Consider the following 18945-nt stretch of genomic DNA (forward strand, 5'->3'; position numbering starts at 1 on the left):
TAGCGGAGGTTGGGCGATCGTTTCGCCGAACAACTCCGCTCAGTCCGCAATAACCTACCTGAACTCCCGGTGGCTCAGCACTTCAACTACCCCTCCCATTCCCAATCCGACCTCTCTGTCCTGGGTCTCCTCCATTGCCAGAGTGGGCAACACTGTAAATTGGAGGAACAGCACCTCAAATTCCGCCTGGGTTGCTTGCGTCCGGATGGCATGAACGTTGAATTCTCACAGTTTTGCTAGCTCTTGCTGTCTCCTCCCCTTCCTTAATCCTCGAGCTGTCTCCTCCCACCTCCCCGCCCTCGGGCTCCTCCTCCTCCCTTTTTCCTTCCTTCTCCCCCCCCACCCCCCATCTGTCTGAAGAAGGGTTTCGTCCCGAAACGTCGCCTATTTCCTTCGGTCCATAGATGCTGCTGCACCCGCTGATTTTCTCCAGCATTTCTGTGTACCTTAGATGTAATTTGATGTTGTGAGCACAGCGCTAACAGAGCACAGAGCACAGAGCACAGAGCATGTTCGGTCACGGTGGGGCAGCGGTAGAGTTTCTGCCTTAAAGCGAACGCACCGCCGGAGACCCGGGTTCGATCCCGACTATGGGTGCTGTCTGTTCGGCGTTTATACGGCTTCCCGTAACCTTCGTGGGTTTTCTCCGAGATCTTCGGTTTCATCCCCCACTACAAAGACGGACAGTTTTGTAGGTTAATTGGTAAATGGCCCATGTGTGTGGAGGATAGTGTTAATTAGCGGGGATTCCAGCTCGGCGCGGACCCAGTGGTCCAAAGGACCTGTTTCCACGTTGTAGCTCTAAACTAAACTAAACTAAGCTGGGGAATTTGTTCACACGGTACTATGCCCTCATGTAGATTATACGCATGATTGGATACAACCGAAATAGTATATGAGGCAGTTTCACAGACAGCAGCTCCGTACAATACAGCTGTCCAATAGACAGTGGACGCGATGTGTACTAGTGTGCATCCTGTCGCATTACTTTTTTAAGTTTGTCATTTTGATAATGCATTTTTTGCATTAATGCATTGAAGTCCAATGGCAACCGATGCAAATACCTCCCATAATAAATGCAGGGAGGTACAGGGATGACAAATACAAGCCGAGTAGGCAAAAGCCGATTTAAATGATAATGCTAAATAAATAACGATGAATGTATAAACCAATAGAAACATTTACTAGTTACATCAGTGGACAATAGCGCGTTTCTCAGCGAGACCGTAAGCCGTCGTTCAATCAATTTATAATGGATACTCAATGAGCGCTTGAAGTTAACTGATCATTTAAACAAATTCAAGAAGAAGCAATAATTGTTGTGCACGCTGCCGCTTTTTCGAATAAGCAGAAGTACAAAACGCCTTAGTGGTCAGAAAGTATCGCACGTATTTGGCATGACTGCGCTACAGTAGTGCTCCTGTCTTACAGCATCAGCGACTTGTCTTCGACTCTTGATATCCGGTCCTATCGCGGCTTGGAAATTCTACACCTAACCGAAGAGAGAGAGAGAGAGACGTACATCATCGCCACGTTGATTTTATTGTTGATATATTTCATGAGAGAGCTTGCGTTAATATATTAATTTAAATCTCTGTGACTGAACTTTAAAGTTAATATTCCCCGGTATGTTTAATTGTCTTAAAATGTGATAGGTATTGCTTGAAGTAAAAAAAGATCACCAACAATGTCACTGTTATGTCCGAAATAGAGAGACTGAAAGAAGAGCTCAAAATTTGTGGTAAGATGTTTGAAGTTCAGGTGCAAAGAATGCGGAAAGATTCTGTGACCAGACATCTCAGTGAACAAGGTCAACTAGAACTGTGTTCTCTTCCTTAAATTGGTTTATTTCATTTCCTTATCCCCTTCAACGAGGTGAAGTGCTGATCTGATACCCCAAAATGCAGCTGCGACCTTCCTGACAGTTTCTTACTGGTCTGTAAGTACACGGGAAAAAAACATAAATTCCATCAATCTGTCGATGGGACCACAAATTCATTTTCATCAGGGCGATTCATTTTCATCAGGGCCGGATTTACATATAAGGTAGACAAGCTTAAGCTTAGGGCCTCGAGGCCTAGGGGGCCTCCGGCCGAGGCAGGACACCTAGACTAAGACTTTGCCTCCATCACAGTGAGGATGTGCTTGGTGAACTCACTGTGGTGGATGTTTAATTTGTGTTTATTGTATGTTTTGTTATTATTGATTTTGTGTATGACTGTAGGCAACATAATTTCGTTCAGACCGTAAGGTCTGAATGACAATAAAGGATCTATCTATCTATCTATCTATCTATCTATCTATCTATCTATCTATCTATCTATCTATCTATCTATCTATCTATCTATCTATCTATCTATCTATCTGTCTATCTGTCTATCTATCTATCTATCTATCTATCTATCTATCTATCTATCTATCTATCTATCTATCTATCTATCTATCTATCTATCTATCTATCTATCTAGTCGGCGCTGGGCACTTTCTCCCTCGCTTTGAATTGTGGGGGATTTGGCAGACATGGCTGTCCGGTCGCTGCCTTCCCGCCAGCCCTGAAAACCAACGCGGAGGGGGCCTCACAAGTGAAACAGCTTAGGGCCTCTCTTCATCTAAATCCGGCCCTGATTTTCATCCATTATATTCTAAATCTCATAATTCGCAAATCATGTGTTTGATGGAGTCTACCAAATCAAAAATATAGGCGCATTGCTTTCCCCAAGCGAACTCGAAAATAATAAAAGACATTGTATTTTAACAGAGGATTTGTTGACCAGAAAAGCTATGGGCAAGTACAATTACTGCTGCAACACATGTACGGCAAGATTTTAACAGTGGACATATTCTTTCTAAGTCACCTTTGCAAATTGCCCATCCAGCTCAATACAGATGAGATATTTAAAAATTGAAAGTGCTGCTGTTGGATGGGATATTGATATGACGACGTTTATATGGATTATGTTTTTTTTCGTATATGCTGTTAAATTCCCAAACAATCAAAAACAGTTACCTCTGGTTCTTTATAAGATCGGAGTATGTGAACATTAGATGCTTACTCTCCCAATGAAATTCCATTTCAAATTCGAAATGTCTCTTGAAGTACTTTCCTTTGTTATTGATTAATCTCGATCTTTAGCAGTATACGAACTCTGTTAGCAAGCGGGACTGTGAAAAGCAATAAGCATCATTTTATTCTCGGAAAATATATCAAAGGGCAAAACCAGGACGATACTTTTCAATGGCGAACCTCGGGTTCATATCTTGTACTATATTTTAAGCAATATTCCATAAATAGGGCAATCTCCATTATTAAGGACCCCTATCATCCATCACACCACATCTTCTCCATTCTGCCATCTGGGAAGAGGTACAGGAGCATCAGCTGCAAAACCAGCAGGATGCTACACAGCTTCTTTCCACAGGCAATAAGACTGATTAACGGACTGTGTCTCCTCCCCATACATCACACACCAAAACATCTAACCTCGCCCATACTTTGACAGCCTGTCAAAGCAAAGTCACTGTTCGGTCTGAATGTCTGTTTTTATTTCATTTTTTAGGCCTATTTTAGATATGTTAATTTAAATTTCATAGCTATATGTATGTATTCTGTTTTTATTAACTGCACTGACGGGAACTGATTGAGAAACAAGTTTTCGTTTCTTCTGTTAATGCAAGTACTCAGTTAAAATGGCATTAAAGTAAATACTGAATACTGAAAATTGTACAAGGCGAAATGGGAATTCGAAACGTTGAATCTAAGATGAAACGTTTCTTCCCTCGGCTTAATTTTCGATATTGATGAATTATTCGCCATTGTTCATCATATTTGTCACTGTTATCGTCAGTTAGCTTGCACTGTTTTGAATACTGTTTTCGACCGTTCCTTTACAGAAATTTTCGTTCTGAAAGAAAAAGTAAAAACACTTGGTGAGAAAAGTAATGTATCATAGAACACATAATTGTTCATAGAACATATACTCTGGAATTGAGAAGGATGAGAGGATATATTAATGAAACATATAAGATTATTCACAGTTTGGACACGCTAGAGGCAGGAGACATGTTCCCGATGTTGGGGGAGTCCAGAACCAGGCGCTACAGTCTCAGAATAAGGGGATGGATTTAGAACGGAGATGAGGAAACATCTCTTTCACACAGAGAGTTGTGAATCTGTGTAATTCGCTGCCTCAGAAGGCAGTGGACGCCAACTCTATGGATTCTTTCAAGAGAGAGTTAGATAGGGCTCTTAAAGATAGCGGAGTCAGGTGACATGGCGAGAAGGCGGGAACGGGGTACTGATTGTGCATGGTCAGCCATGATCATATTGAATGGAGGTGCTGGCTCGAAGGGACTAATGAGGGAGGGAGGTTCTGCATGTCTATCCTATCTGTGCCTCTCATGGTTTATTGTAATTCTATGAGGTCTCCCTATATCGTTCAGCAGTGAAGAATGGTCCAAATCTATCCAGTCTAGACCTGTATCTGTCACCCCCTAATCCACGCATAATATCCTACAGCACAGGGTCATTGCATTTTGGTGAGTATGTCTAAGTTGACGAATTGTCGACCATTACTTAGTGAGCCTACAGATTCGCTGGGCTAGATGTTAGGAAGATTGGAAATCGCGAGGCTAGCCACAAGTTCCATGACTCTAATAATGGAGCTCTTTCGCGCTAAAAGCATTAATTAAATTATTTCGCCTTGCCGAATTCCGTATTTTCAGCAGCATGGTTTGCAGATAGATATCTGGACTATTTATGAAACATCCTTCATGAATTTGAATGTTTTATTTTAACAGAAGCAAAGTTGGCTGCAATTTCCTCCGGTAAAGTATTGCAAGTTCAATTTGCTAATTATTCATTTCTCAATGATACAGCTAGACGTGGTAAAATCATTCGCGGTTTATAAAATATATCTTGCAGCCACGGGAAATAATTCGAACGTCCGGGGTTATTTAGTTTAGTTTATTGCAATGTGCGCAGAGGTGGAGCCAAAGGCTGTTAGAGCCAAACATTACTGTGATAGGAACTTGCAACAGCGTAAACATGCAGGTACAGCAGGCAGTGAAGAAAGCTAATGACATGTTGGCCTTCATAACAAGAGGAATTGAATATAGGAGCAAAGAGATCCTTCTGCATTTGTACAGAACCCTAGTGAGACCACAACTGTAGTTGTGTGTGCAGTTTTGGTTTCCAAATTTGAGAAAGGACTTATTTGCTATTGAGGGACGACAGAGTAGGTTCACAAGGTTCTTGAGATGGCGGGATTGTCATATGTGGATAGAATGGCTGCGGCTTGGCTTATATACGCTGGGATTTAGAAGAATGAGAGGGGATCATATTGAAACATATAAGATTATTCAGGGAGTGGACACGCTAGAGGCAGGAAACATGCTCCCGATGTTGGGGGAGTCCAGAACCAGGGGCCACAGTTTAAGTATAAGCGGTAGGCCACGTTGAACAGAGATTAGGGAAACCTTTTCACCCAAAGAGCTGTGAATCTGTGGAATTCTCTGCCTCAGAATGCAGTGGAGGCCAATCATCTGGATGCTTTCAACTGAGAGAGCTCCAAAGAGCTCTTAAAGACAGCGGAGTCCGAGGATATGGTGAGAGGGCAGGAACGCGGTACTGAATGTGGATTATCTGCCATGATCACAGTGAATGACGGCGCTGGCTCGAAGGGTCTCTTCCCGCGCCTATTGTCTATTGTCTATTGTCTAAAAGTGTACTTCAGTCATGTTGGTGAGATCCCATATAACCATATAACCATATAACAATTTACAGCACGGAAGCAGGCCATCTCGGCCCTACAAGTCCGTGCCGAACAATTTTTCCCCTTAGTCCGACCTGCCTGCACTCATACCATAACCCTCCATTCCCTTCTCATCCATATGCCTATCCAATTTATTTTTAAATGATACCAATGAACCTGCCTCCACCACTTCCACTGGAAGCTCATTGCACACCGCTACCACTCTCTGAGTAAAGAAGTTCCCCCTCATATTACCCCTAAACTTCTGTCCCTTAATTCTGAAGTCATGTCCTCTTGTTTGAATCGTCCCTATTCTCAAAGGGAAAAGCTTGTCCACATCAACTCTGTCTATCCCTCTCATCATTTTAAAGACCTCTATCAGATCCCCCCTTAACCTTCTGCGCTCCAGAGAATAAAGACCTAACTTATTCAACCTATCTCTGTAACTTAGTTGTTGAAACCCAGGCAACATTCTAGTAAATCTCCTCTGTACTCTCTCTATTCTGTTGACATCCTTCCTATAATTGGGCGACCAAAATTGTACACCATACTCCAGATTTGGTCTCACCAATGCCTTGTACAATTTTAACATTACATCCCAGCTTCCATACTCAATGCTCTGATTTATAAAGGCTAGCATACCAAAAGCTTTCTTTACCACCCTATCTATATGAGATTCCACCTTCAAGGAACTATGCACGGTTATACCCAGATCCCTCTTTTCAACTGTATTCTTCAATTCCCTACCATTTACCATGTACGTCCTATTTTGATTTGTCCTGCCAAGGTGTAGCACCTCACATTTATCAGCATTAAACTCCATCTGCCATCTTTCAGCCCATTTTTCCAAATGGCCTAAATCACTCTGTAGACTTTGGAAATCCTCTTCATTATCCACAACACCCCTTACTAATCCAATTTACCACACCTTCATCCAGATCATTGATGTACATGACAAACAACAAAGGACCGAACACAGATCCCTGAGGCACCCCACTGTAATCCCATCAGGAGTATCATGGAATAACCACATTGATAAGATTTGCAATAAGACACAACAACAAAAAATGTTTTTTCCGCCGACTAAGATTATTCGGAGCAAGTAAACAAATCCTTTCATTATTTTTTACTGTCGCGATAATGAGTGTTTTGCAGTATTGTAACACTACTTGGTACAATAGTCTGTCTGCCACTTCTAAATCAAAACTGCTCCAACAAATAAAAATGTGCTCAAAGATTGTAGGTCAACCACTACAAAAATTATATCGATCATCCTATCTTATAAACATACTAAGGATGGCCATTAACCTTTCCTCTGACACCAACCACGTTCTGGATAATGGGTACAATGTGTTACCAGCAAACCGGAGATATAGGGCTCCAAAATTTAATAAGGTTGGAATGGGGGGGCTCTTTTGTGACCCTGTCAATCCTTGAACTAAACACGGCGCTTAATCCCAGATCAAACGGACGTTGAAGTTTCGAGCAACCGCAGTCTCGGGTTTGTTTGTGCTTTAATTTAGGTGTGCTGTTCAAATAGTGAAATCTATTCTTTATACGTTTTTGTCACCTTAGACTTTGACAGACACAAGGGCGGCGACGGTGAGCTACACAAACCTACACTGTGGTTTACGTAAAAATATGTGTTTTGCCTGAATCAATAAGTTTGTAGCTCTTAAAAAATAAATACATGGACAGACACACAACATTCCACTCCATCATTGATCATAGGTAGCTTTGCTGGCTTTTCCTGACATTACGCTGCCAAAGTGCCCCTCGGATCTACGGGAAAGTCAGGTCAAAAGGTCCAATTGATTCTGGGAATGCAGAGTGAAGGAAATTGAAGTTTTAATTGTTTCGATCAATTCTGCACGTTTAAATTTTCGAATAAGCTATTAACAGTTTTCACATATTTTCGTTTAGGTATATTGGAACATTTGCGTCATTGAAAAGATTGTTGAATTCTGTGCCAAATTTTATGGGAAATTCTGCTTTCAGCTTCAGATGCTGGTGCCAATCAGAATGATTTGGTGCGTGGAGCTCTGGAGCATGCGGCCGTTGGTCCCGTCATGTTGCGCAATTAACGTTGCCTCTGACGGAGGAGGCCAGTGGAGTGATCATCCATATCTGATCCTGTTGCCTATGTATGAGGAGGACACTGGCGGCGAATAACTCCAGCCGCCTGGTCGCTGAGTTTAAGGTTCAATGTTCAAGTTATGAAATCTTCTGAACTTCTTTTTTGCTGTTCAATTCGACTTTTTATATCTTGAAATGAAGACCGAATTCCTAAGCAATCATGTTGATCCACGAAATAAGCATATTACTACATTCAGACGTGTTTATATATTGCAGAATCTAAGAGAAAAGAGGCGCAAACTGGTAAATTGCTACGTTCGTTTTCATTTGGAGAGTACCCCTGTCGCACTTCGGAAACCTGAACGGAAACCTTTGGATATTTTGGGCCCCACCCAAAGTTTCCGTGCGGTTCCCAGCGGTTTTTGTCAGTCTCCCTACCTGCTTCCACTACCTGCAACCTCCGGGAACCGCACGGAAACCCTGGGTGGGGCGCAAAGTCTCCAGAGGTTTCAGTTCAGGTTTCCGAAGTGGGACAGGGGTAATTTTAATGACAACCTGTTCCTCAACGGACGATTGAAATAAATGTTGCAATCGTTTTAACGCCGAGTCAAAAGAATACAAAGGGAGACACGGCGGTTAAGCATTATGTCCGGGAAAGGGGATGGCAGTTTAGACTAAATCAATGTCGGGAACGATGTTTGAGTTCATGATTGACATAATTTACTTGGTAAAACCGGAATTAGTGATCTAGTTGAGACTGAAAATAAATCAGCAAACACAGACACTGTCCATACCTATCAATTGTTCACCGATTCCCAAAAATTAAAGCCAAAACGTAGTTCAACGATATCATAGAAACATAGAAACATAGAAAATAGGTGCAGGAGTAGGCCATTCGGCCCTTCGAGCCTGTACCGCCATTCAATATGATCATGGGTGATCATTCAACTCAGTAACCTGTACCAGCCTTCTCTCCATACCCCCTGATCCCTTTAGCCACAAGGGCCACATCTAACTCCCTCTTAAATATAGCCAATGAACTGGCCTCAACTACCTTCTGTGGAAGAGAATTCCAGAAATTCACCACTCTCTGTGTGAAAAATAATTTCCTCATCTCGGACTAAAAAGATTTCCCCCTTATTCTTAAACTGTGACCCCTTGTTCTGGACTTCCCCAACATCGGGAACAATCTTCCTGCATCTAGCCTGTCCAACCCCTTAAGAATTTTGTAAGTTTCTTCAAGATTCCCCCTCAATCTTCTAAATTCTAGCGAGTACAAACCAAGTCTATCCAGTCTTTCTTCATATGAAAGTCCTGGCATCCCAGGAATCAGTCTGGTGAACCTTCTCTGTACTCCCTCTATGGCAAGAATGTCTTTCCTCAGATTAGGTGACCAAAACTGTACGCAATACTCCAGGTGTGGTCTCACCAAGACCCTGAACAACTGCAGTAGAACCTCCCTGCTCCTATATTCAAATCATGGAGAAGATATGTTGCAATGTATGTTCTTATTTCTAAATACGGGGCAGTTATCTTGCAATATTTTGGATTACTTTAAACAGAATGGCAAGGCTTAAACATAACCATATAATAACCATATAACCATATAACAATTACAGCACGGAAACAGGCCATCTCGACCGTTCTAGTCCGTGCCGAACACATAATCTCCCCTAGTCCCATATACCTGCGCTCAGACCATAACCCTCAATTCCCTTCCCATCCATATAACTATCCAATTTATTTTTAAATGATAAAAACGAACCTGCCTCCACCACCTTCACTGGAAGCTCATTCCACACGGCTACCACTCTCTGAGTAAAGAAGTTCCCCCTCATGTTACCCCTAAACTTCAGTCCCTTAATTCTCATGTCATGTCCCCTTGTTTGAATCTTCCCTACTCTCAGTGGGAAAAGCTTTTCCACGTCAACTCTGTCTATCCCTCTCATCATTTTAAAAACCTCTATCAAGTCCCCCCTTAACCTTCTGCGCTCCAAAGAATAAAGCCCTAACTTGTTCAACCTTTCTCTGTAACTTAGTTACTCAAACTCAGAAACATATTTAGCGTTTCTGTCAGACAAAATAAAATAAGTTCAACTGTACGTAACCTTTCTACTGCTGTTAACAGGCTTATCGCTGCATCCAAAGTAACCTGAAAGTTTCGTTGTAATATCTGTTCCAGAACTGGAGATATTAGAATCAATTCTCAAAGATGTCGGTGAGGTCTATGGCTATGCGTCGGCTTTACTCATTTGTTTATATTCATGCATGAAATAATACGATGTGTATATCAACTTTTATTTCATATGGCTAGAAAATTAAAACAGTTAGTTACAATAAACGTTAGAGAATATTTAGTAACACAAGGTAAGCAGAACATATGCATTGTGCATACTGAATACCACATATATTTGGTGCGACATTCCATTATCTAGTTATATTTGGTTTGATGACTGTGCTTAATAGTAACTTAAGTGTCTCCATTTTGAAATGTCACGGTACTACATTGAGAAATGTTTTACGTCATTGAAAAACCAAAGCTATTATCGAAAATGATCACTCCTCATTATATGTTGGACGACAGATGGCGCAATGGGCTAAGTGTTCGGCTGGCGACCGGAAGGTAGCCGGTTCGAATCCCGCTTGGAGTGCATACTGTCGTTGTGTCCTTGGGGCAAGACACTTCACCCACCTTTGCCTGTGTGTAAATGTAATGTCATTATGTGAAGCACTTTGGGGTCAATGTGCTATATGTAGAACCAGAAAAAAAAAAAAGAACGTTATTACAGTGAATCCGCAAAATCAACACTTAAGTGGGCCCTTTTAGTCCAGGTTAATCAGGAGGAATTACCGTGCGTGGTCATCGCAAATCGAACCGGCAGCAATTTACTTTATCCCCATAGTTATCGTCTGAGCTATTGAATTCCTCCAGCAGCTTGCTGTTGTTGCCTCATCTAACGAACAGTTGAAATAGATCTCCAGTAGAATGACCTCAGCGCATTTTCTTTGGTATCCGAGGCCCTCCTGAACCTAGATCTGGGTTCCCCTTGCCTTAATACTTTACATATGGTTCTCGATTTGGTCGTAATTTATACAGTAAACAACTGCAAGAATCGATAGGTAGTATCGAAGGCCGGAAGCATCGCCTAACAATTTTCTCCAATACCACGTGTCTTCGTTTGAATAAAACCTATCTCAACTTTGCTGTCCATTGTTCTTTTCGTTCTGTCACAATTTCTATAAAATCACTTGACTCTTTACTAACGTCTGCTTCTATAAAAAAACAATTTGACTAAATGTCAACACATTTACACTGCAGATGACTTTCGTCAAATCTTATTTCTGATATTTGTTATTGCTCATCTTTCCACAGAGGAGCTTCTACGTTTGAAAAATGAAGGTGAAAAATAAATAACAAATAATGCAATCGTTTAGTCTGGTTTATTATTGTCACATGTTGCTAGGCATAGTGAAAACCTTTTGTTTGCCTGCTATCCAGTCAATGAAATTACTATACGCGATTACTAACAACCCGTCCACAGTGCACAGATGAAGGAGAAGGGGTGCACCATTTAGTGCTATATAAAGTCCGATAAGTCGTAACGGAAGGACGGCCAGTTGATTCCCTCAGTCAACATCAATATGGAACGCTGACGAAAAAATAATGGAACCATTATGAATCTGCCTTCTCGGCCATTTTCCTGGTACTTTATCGCGCCTTCTTAATGTACAATATCCTCCAACTATAAAATGCAGGATATTTCAGACAGGTCCAAAACTATTGCAAGTTAATGCAATGAAAGCATAAAGATAAGCGATTTATTTGAGAGTCTTGAATGTGGATGGTGAGCAATGACTCAGCATGTAGTGTTGCAACGTCACGTCTTGGGATCGATTCTAACCTTCGCTACCGATTGTGTTTTCGCGTGCCTTGGTTTTGTTATGCATCCTACGGAAGATTAGTTTACTTGGCTAATCTATATCATGCTTGGTGTGGACGGGTACTCGGGGTCTATATGATGACTATAAACTACCTGTATGCTGAATAGGTAGTTTAGTTTAGTTTAGAGATACAACGCGGATAGAGGCTTATCGGCCCAACGAGTCCGCACCCGACCAGCGATCCCCGCACATTAACACTATCTTATAACTAGGGACAATATATACATACGCCAAGCTAATTAACCTGCATACCTGTACGTCTTTGGAGTGTGGCCGGAAACCGAAGATCTCGGAGAAGACCCACAGGGTCACGAGGAGAACGTACAAACTCCGTACAGACAGCACCCTTAGAAACATAGAAACATAAAAACATAGAAAAATAAGGAGGCCATTCGGCCCTTGGAGCCAGCACCACCATTCATTGTTATCATGGCTGATCGTCCCCTATCAATAACTCATGCCCGCCTTCTCCCCATATCCCTTGACTCTACTAGCCCTTAGAGCTCTATCTAACTCTCTGTTAAATTCATCCAGTGCCTGAACCTCCACTTGGTCGGGATCGAACCAGAATCTCCTACCTGGCAAACGCTGTAAGGTATCAAATCTACCGCTGCGCTATCTTGCCACCCATAAATAAATAAATAAATAAATAAATAGATGAATGCATGATTGAATAAACAAACAAACAAACAAATAAATAAATAAATAAATAAATAAATAGATAAATAAATAAATAAATAAATAAATAAATAAATAAATAAATAGATAAATGAATAAATAAATGAATAAATAAATGAATAAATAAATAAATAAATAGATGAACGTGGAATTACAACTGAGAACCATGTTGGGATGAATGGTCTCCTTGTGTGACCTTAGAAAAACATTGAGAGTAGTTTCCGATTAGTTGTTCATACCGACCATGTACAATTTTCGCGACGAAAGCATGAAAGAGATCCTTCTTTTTGTTCGTGCTAAAAAGTGTTGAGAAGATTACTTCACGATATATGAAAGACGTGACCTCTATCTAGAATGTAAATGACATTACACCAAGTACCTGATACCTTTATTACATTTGGATTGTGATTATTTCTGCTATTTTCTTTAGAATTCTATGTTCCTTATTGTATCGTGTTTCTTTCCATTCAGAAATGAAAGTAATCGTTAACAAAACTGGTAACCGTCAAGCCTTTAGCACTCTCGTACTTCTGCTTTGTCATTTCCGGTTGTCCAGTAACCGCACATTATTTTGCTCTTTATATATCTATAGAAACGTTTGCTAACCGTGTTTATATTGTTGGATAACATATCTTCATGATTCATCTTTTTTCCCTCATTTCTCATTCCTCTTTTAGTAGCATTCTGGTGTTTTATATCCTACTGGGTTCATGCCAACCTTTGATATGTTATACGCCTTATCTTGTTGCGTGTATGCTATATTTCACTTCATTTGTCAGCCACGTCGGACTTTTCCCCCCTTGGTATGTTTCTTCCTCTTTGGGATCGAATACATTTTTGGTCTCCTAATCTGAGGAAAAACATTCTTGCCATAGAGGGAGTACAGGGAAGGTTCACCAGACTGATTCCTGGGATGTCAGGACTTCCATATGAAGAAAGACTGGATAGACTCGGTTTGTACTCGCTAGAATTTAGAAGATTGAGGGGGGATCTTATAGAAACTTACAACATTCTTAAGGGGTTGGACAGGCTAGATACAGGAAGATTGTTCCCGATGTTGGGGAAGTCCAGACAAGGGGTCACAGTTTAAGGATAAGGTGGAAATCCTTTAGGACCGAGATGAGGACAACGTTTTTCACACAGAGAGTGATGAATCTCTGGAATTTTCTCCCGCAAAATGTAGTTGAGGCCAATAGTCAATAGTCTATTTAATAGTCAATAGTCTATTTAATTGTCATTTGTCAGCCACGGCCAGTTCATTGACTATATTTAAGAGGGAGTTAGATGTGGCCCTTGTGGCTAAAGGGATCAGGGGGTATGGAGAGAAGGCAGGTACAGGTTACTGAGTTGGATGATCAGCCATGATCATATTGAATGGCGATGCAGGCTCGAAGGGCCGAATGGCCTACTCCTGCACCTATTTTCTATGTTTTTATGTTTCTATGAATAAACGGGGACTTCCAAATTACTGCGCGACACTCTTGCTATTTGTGTAGCACCGTCATTCAGGCTAGATACCCTTTCCAATCTACTGTAGACAGCTCTACCCTCATGCCTATTTCGTTACCTTTACTCAACGGTAATACAGAAACGTCTGATTTCAACTCCTCCCCCTCAAACTGCAGGATGAATGTTATCATATTGTGATCACTGCCTCCTTCACTTTATACCCCTCATCATTCATGACAGCGGCTTGAACACGACGACAATTACTGTCAGAAAGAATTGTCAATACTTTTCACTCCTTCACAGCTCCTGCTATCATGTCTCATCGCATTGCATAGACAACAGAACATCGTTCGTCCATAATGTAATGGTAATACTGCCATGAAATTAGATGATAACAACTGATTCACATCTGAGATTACCTACCCACTTAATTCGAGGAGTTATACATTAATCGCCGATTTGAAGCACTTTGGATTAACTCCGTTTTCCACGTAATTGCATTAAGCTTTTTATCTGTCAAGTCAACTTTATTTGTCATATGCACATACAAGGTGTACAGTGAAATGAAAGTGGCAATGCCTGCCAATTGTGCAAAAACTGCAGAACAGAATGGAACAGAATCAGTATTTACAAAAACAACAATTTTAAAAGGAGGCAACAGTAAACAGTACTGTAAATTAGTCCCGCGTGAGATCAGAGTTTACAATCCTGATGGCCTGTGGGAAGAAACTCCATCTCATCGTCTCTGGTTTCCCAGCAGAGGCGGAGGCGTTTGCCTGACTGTAGCAGCTGGAACAGTCCGTTGCTGGGGTGGTATGGGTCCCCCATAATGTTACTGGCTCTGGATGTGCACCTCCTAGTGTACAGGTCCTGCAGAGGGTGAGTGTAGATCTCATAGTGCGTTCGGCCGAACGGATTACTCTCTGCAGAGCCTTCCTGTACTGGGCAGAACAGTTCCCAAACCAGATTGTGATGTTGCCGGCCAAGATGCTTTCTACACCCCCAGAGTAGAAGCACTGAAGGATCCTTAGAGATACTCTGAATTTCCTCAGCTGCCTGAGGTGGTAAAGGCGTTGCCTTGCCTTACTCACCAGCTTGCTAGCTAATCTCGCAGTAGAAAGGGGGAACGTCTACTTTCTGCAACATGGAACCACTTTACAAGATAAATAGAAATCACAGCAGACCATGACATCTGACACATGAATATAATTGCGTCTATGATATGTCTTTCCTTGGGAAACAAAAGTGAGGTTGAAAATTGCTCTCGAAACGTTCGTATTTGCGCAAGTAAATGTCTTTGGCCGAAGTCTGGGTAAAAGTGACTGTTATCCACATTGGGGGTCGAAATTATGTGTGTATTTTCCGTAGAGAGATAGCTCACTTCCTTTGCACGTCGGGTGATAGGAAAGGATTAGTTAATAGTTATGTGCAGACATTTAAACCTGCAACTGTACAATCTTCGCATGTTTTTAATAGAAAGCCTGGCAACAGTTAGACGAAGCAGAAGTAAGTGATTTTAAATAATTTTGATAGTCATAATATAGGTGTCTGGTAGCCCTGCGCGACGTAACGAGCAAATATTCAGAGCAGAGATATGTTTTGTGGTAGAATTATTGGAATTGGTATTTGAGGTTATCCTGTTAAATTATATGGAATAGAAGATCGCACTGTTCGCTCTCCATCTGACGAGTTCCAAACTGTAGCAAGAATAGGAATGATTTCGAAGGTTCATTTAACCTTTCGCCCCGCTGTTGTGTTCTGTTGCACTCAGCTTTTCGCCCAGCCACACGTTCGTAATGAACGCCATTGTGGGCCAGACAAACTTTAAGACTGATCATTCAGCATTACGGTAGCCATAAATGACGGTCTGATATGGTTCAATCCCGTTGAACGGAGAAGACGATTTTAGTGAAAAGTTGCATCAAAGTAAATTGTTTCTTTGAACGATATCTTAATGAATATTATATTTTTATATATTATACATTCCTATTGATAAATTATGTCTGTGTTGGTCAAATGTCCCTACATTTGTTTTATTGTCAGAAGCTTTTCGAAAGCACAAGCTTTTTAATGGATTTAACTGAAGTTTGTGGGCGCACCTTGCTGTTCAGTCGTCGCATCATAGAACCATCTGAACTGAGAAGCTGGGAGATCAGTGGGAACCACATGGGGCACACGCAAAACGTCCCCGCCTTATCAATAATGTTCTGCGTTTATTTGTTGACAATCTCATTTCAATTTTATCTATATCTCTTCTTTGTTGATTTTCATTCCAATTTAGTAATCTTCGTTTTGTCACAATTATCCTTTATCACCCTTAAGCGTATTCTGTTATGACCATCCCATAGCGGGCTGGATAGACTCGGCTTGCACTCGCTATAATTTAGAAGATTGAGGGGGGATCTTACAGAAACTTACAACATTTTTAAGGGGTTGGACAGGCTAGATGCAGGAAGCTTGTTCCCGATGTTGGGGAAGTCCAGAACAAGGGGTCACAGTTTCAGGATAAGGGGAAATATTTTAGGACCGAGATTAGAAAAACATTTTTCACACAGGGAGTGGTGAATCTCTGGAATTCTCTGCCACAGAGGGTAGTTGAGGCCAGTTCATTGGCTATATTTAAGAGGGAGTTAGATGTGGCCCTTGTGACTAAGGGGATCAGGGGGTATGGAGAGGCAGGTACGGGATACTGAGTAGGATGATCAGCCATGGTCACATTGAATGGCGGTGCAGGCTCGAAGGGCCGAATGGCCTACTCCTGCACCTAATTTCTATGTTTCTACTTTTTTAATGATCTGACTTCGCTTACCCGCACCAATTGATTGTCCAGTATTGATCCTACAGCGAAACTGCCCTAAAGGCTTTAATATGTTGAGTCCAATGTTTCCCAAAGGGACTGTCCTTTACCGACCTAATTGTTTAATCAATACTGGGGTTATTGATAGCCTCTACGATTATTAAGAGATAGTGTTGGTATGTGATGGTGGGCGGAAGGAGAAATAGGGAGCAGGATAGGGTTGTGATCAGCAGGTAGGTTGGGGAATGTGGTGATCTGGGGTGAAATGGGGCGTTTGGCACAGACGCGAGTCTTTAATTTGTATGAAGTATTAATTGACCGAGACTGGCTGCCTGCGCTAGATTCCGGTACAAGGCACTTTGTCGGATTCCTTCCACTGGCTTTCCCTCTGGAGAAATCCTCACATGGATGGTCGAAGCCTGCTTTCGTGCTTGTACCCCTGACACGCTCTGGGCTAAATATATCGAATCCAAAAACGAGGAGGTAAGTTCTAGATGTAGGTTGTACACATAGATTGTCCGGTATCGTCCGTGCCTTCTATAGACTTTGAAAATCGACTTCATTATCCACAACACCACCTATCTTCTGCATACTTACTAATCCAATTTACCACACCATCATCCAGATCATTGATGTATATGACAAACAACAAAGGACCCAACACAGATCCCTGAGGCGCCCCACTAGTCACCGGCCTCCAACCTGACAAACAGTTATCCACCATTACTCTCTGGTATCTCCCATTCAGCCACTATTGAATCCATCTTGCTACTCAACTATTAATATCCAACAATTGAACCTTCTTAACTAACCTTCCATGTGGAACCTTGTCAATGGCCTTACTGAAGTCCGTATAGACAACATTCACCGCTTTACCCTCATCCATTTCCCTAGTAACCTCTTCAAAAAAATCAAGAAGATTAGTCAAACATGGCCGTCCAGGCTCAAATCCGTGTTGACTGTTCCTAATCAGACCCTGTTTATCCAACTGATTATATATATTATCTCAAAGTATCCTTTCCATTAATTTGCCCACCACTATGGGTGCTGTTTGTACGGAGTTTGTAGGTTCTCCCCGTGCCATGCGTGCGTTTTCTCCCGGATCTTCGTTTTCCACCCACACTCCAAAGACGTACAGGTTTGTAGGTTAATTGGATTGGTAAACGTAAAAATTGTCCTTATTGGTGTAGGATATTGTTATTCTGCGGAGATCACCGGTCGGCACGGATCCGGTGGGCCAAAGGGCCTGTTTCCGCGCTGTATGATACACTAAACTAAACTAAATATTGTGGAACATAATTGCATGGGTTATTTATTGAATAATGTAGCACATAACAGGCAAATTGTCTGATTTATAGGCACGTCAGTCATGCATTCAATTAAATCTTTTTTTTTAATTTCTCTAGTTGTTCTCAAATTGGATCCAGCGACAGCAGATCCACGATATTTGATTTCAAGCGATTACCTCAGTGCTCGGTGGGTTGAGAATCCATGGGAGATCACTTCAAGTCAAAAGAAATATACCGGAACGTACCTTATTTGGGGAACAGATGGGTTCATGTCAGGAAAACAGTATTGGGAGATACAGGTGGATGAGGGGACAGTCTGGTCTGTCGGGGTATCGCCGCGGAAAATAACACCCAGAAAATGGGTTCGAGCTTCAAAAGAAGAACAGTATTGGACTGTGTTGCTGTGGAACATAGGGAGCAATGAGGTAGAAGCAAGGACAATGGGTCACTTCGTCACCATCGTTCAACTTCGCAAGATTGGAATTTACTTAAGCTACGAAGAAAGAAAAGTGGCATTTTACGATCTCGCCACAGAAAAACTTGTTCACCAATTCGCCGGTCAATTCGAAGGTGTATTTTATCCTGTGTTTAGGTTTTTCTTTGGAACAACCAGAAATACATCGTTGACAATTGTTTAGTACATTTAAAATGTGGCCGGATGGAAACACGCACCGAATGAAGTTGCAAAAAAGTCCATTATTAATTCTCGTTGAATTAAGCAATGACCGTAACATACATAACTGCGAATGAAGAGCTAAAATGGATATTGTTAACGATAGTCCGCATTTGTTCGTTTATGCCTATCTGTCATACCGGTAGTAATATCATTTACCCTCTACCCGTCTGCCTGTCTGCCTCTCTGTTTAACTTTCTTTCAGTCTGTCTGTCTGTCTGTCTGTCTGTCTGTCTGTCTGTCTGTCTGTCTGTCTGTCTGTCTGTCTGTCTGTCTGTCTGTGTCTGTCTG

Source organism: Leucoraja erinacea, chromosome 42 (assembly GCF_028641065.1).
Source record: "Leucoraja erinacea ecotype New England chromosome 42, Leri_hhj_1, whole genome shotgun sequence".
Classification (NCBI taxonomy): domain Eukaryota; kingdom Metazoa; phylum Chordata; class Chondrichthyes; order Rajiformes; family Rajidae; genus Leucoraja; species Leucoraja erinaceus.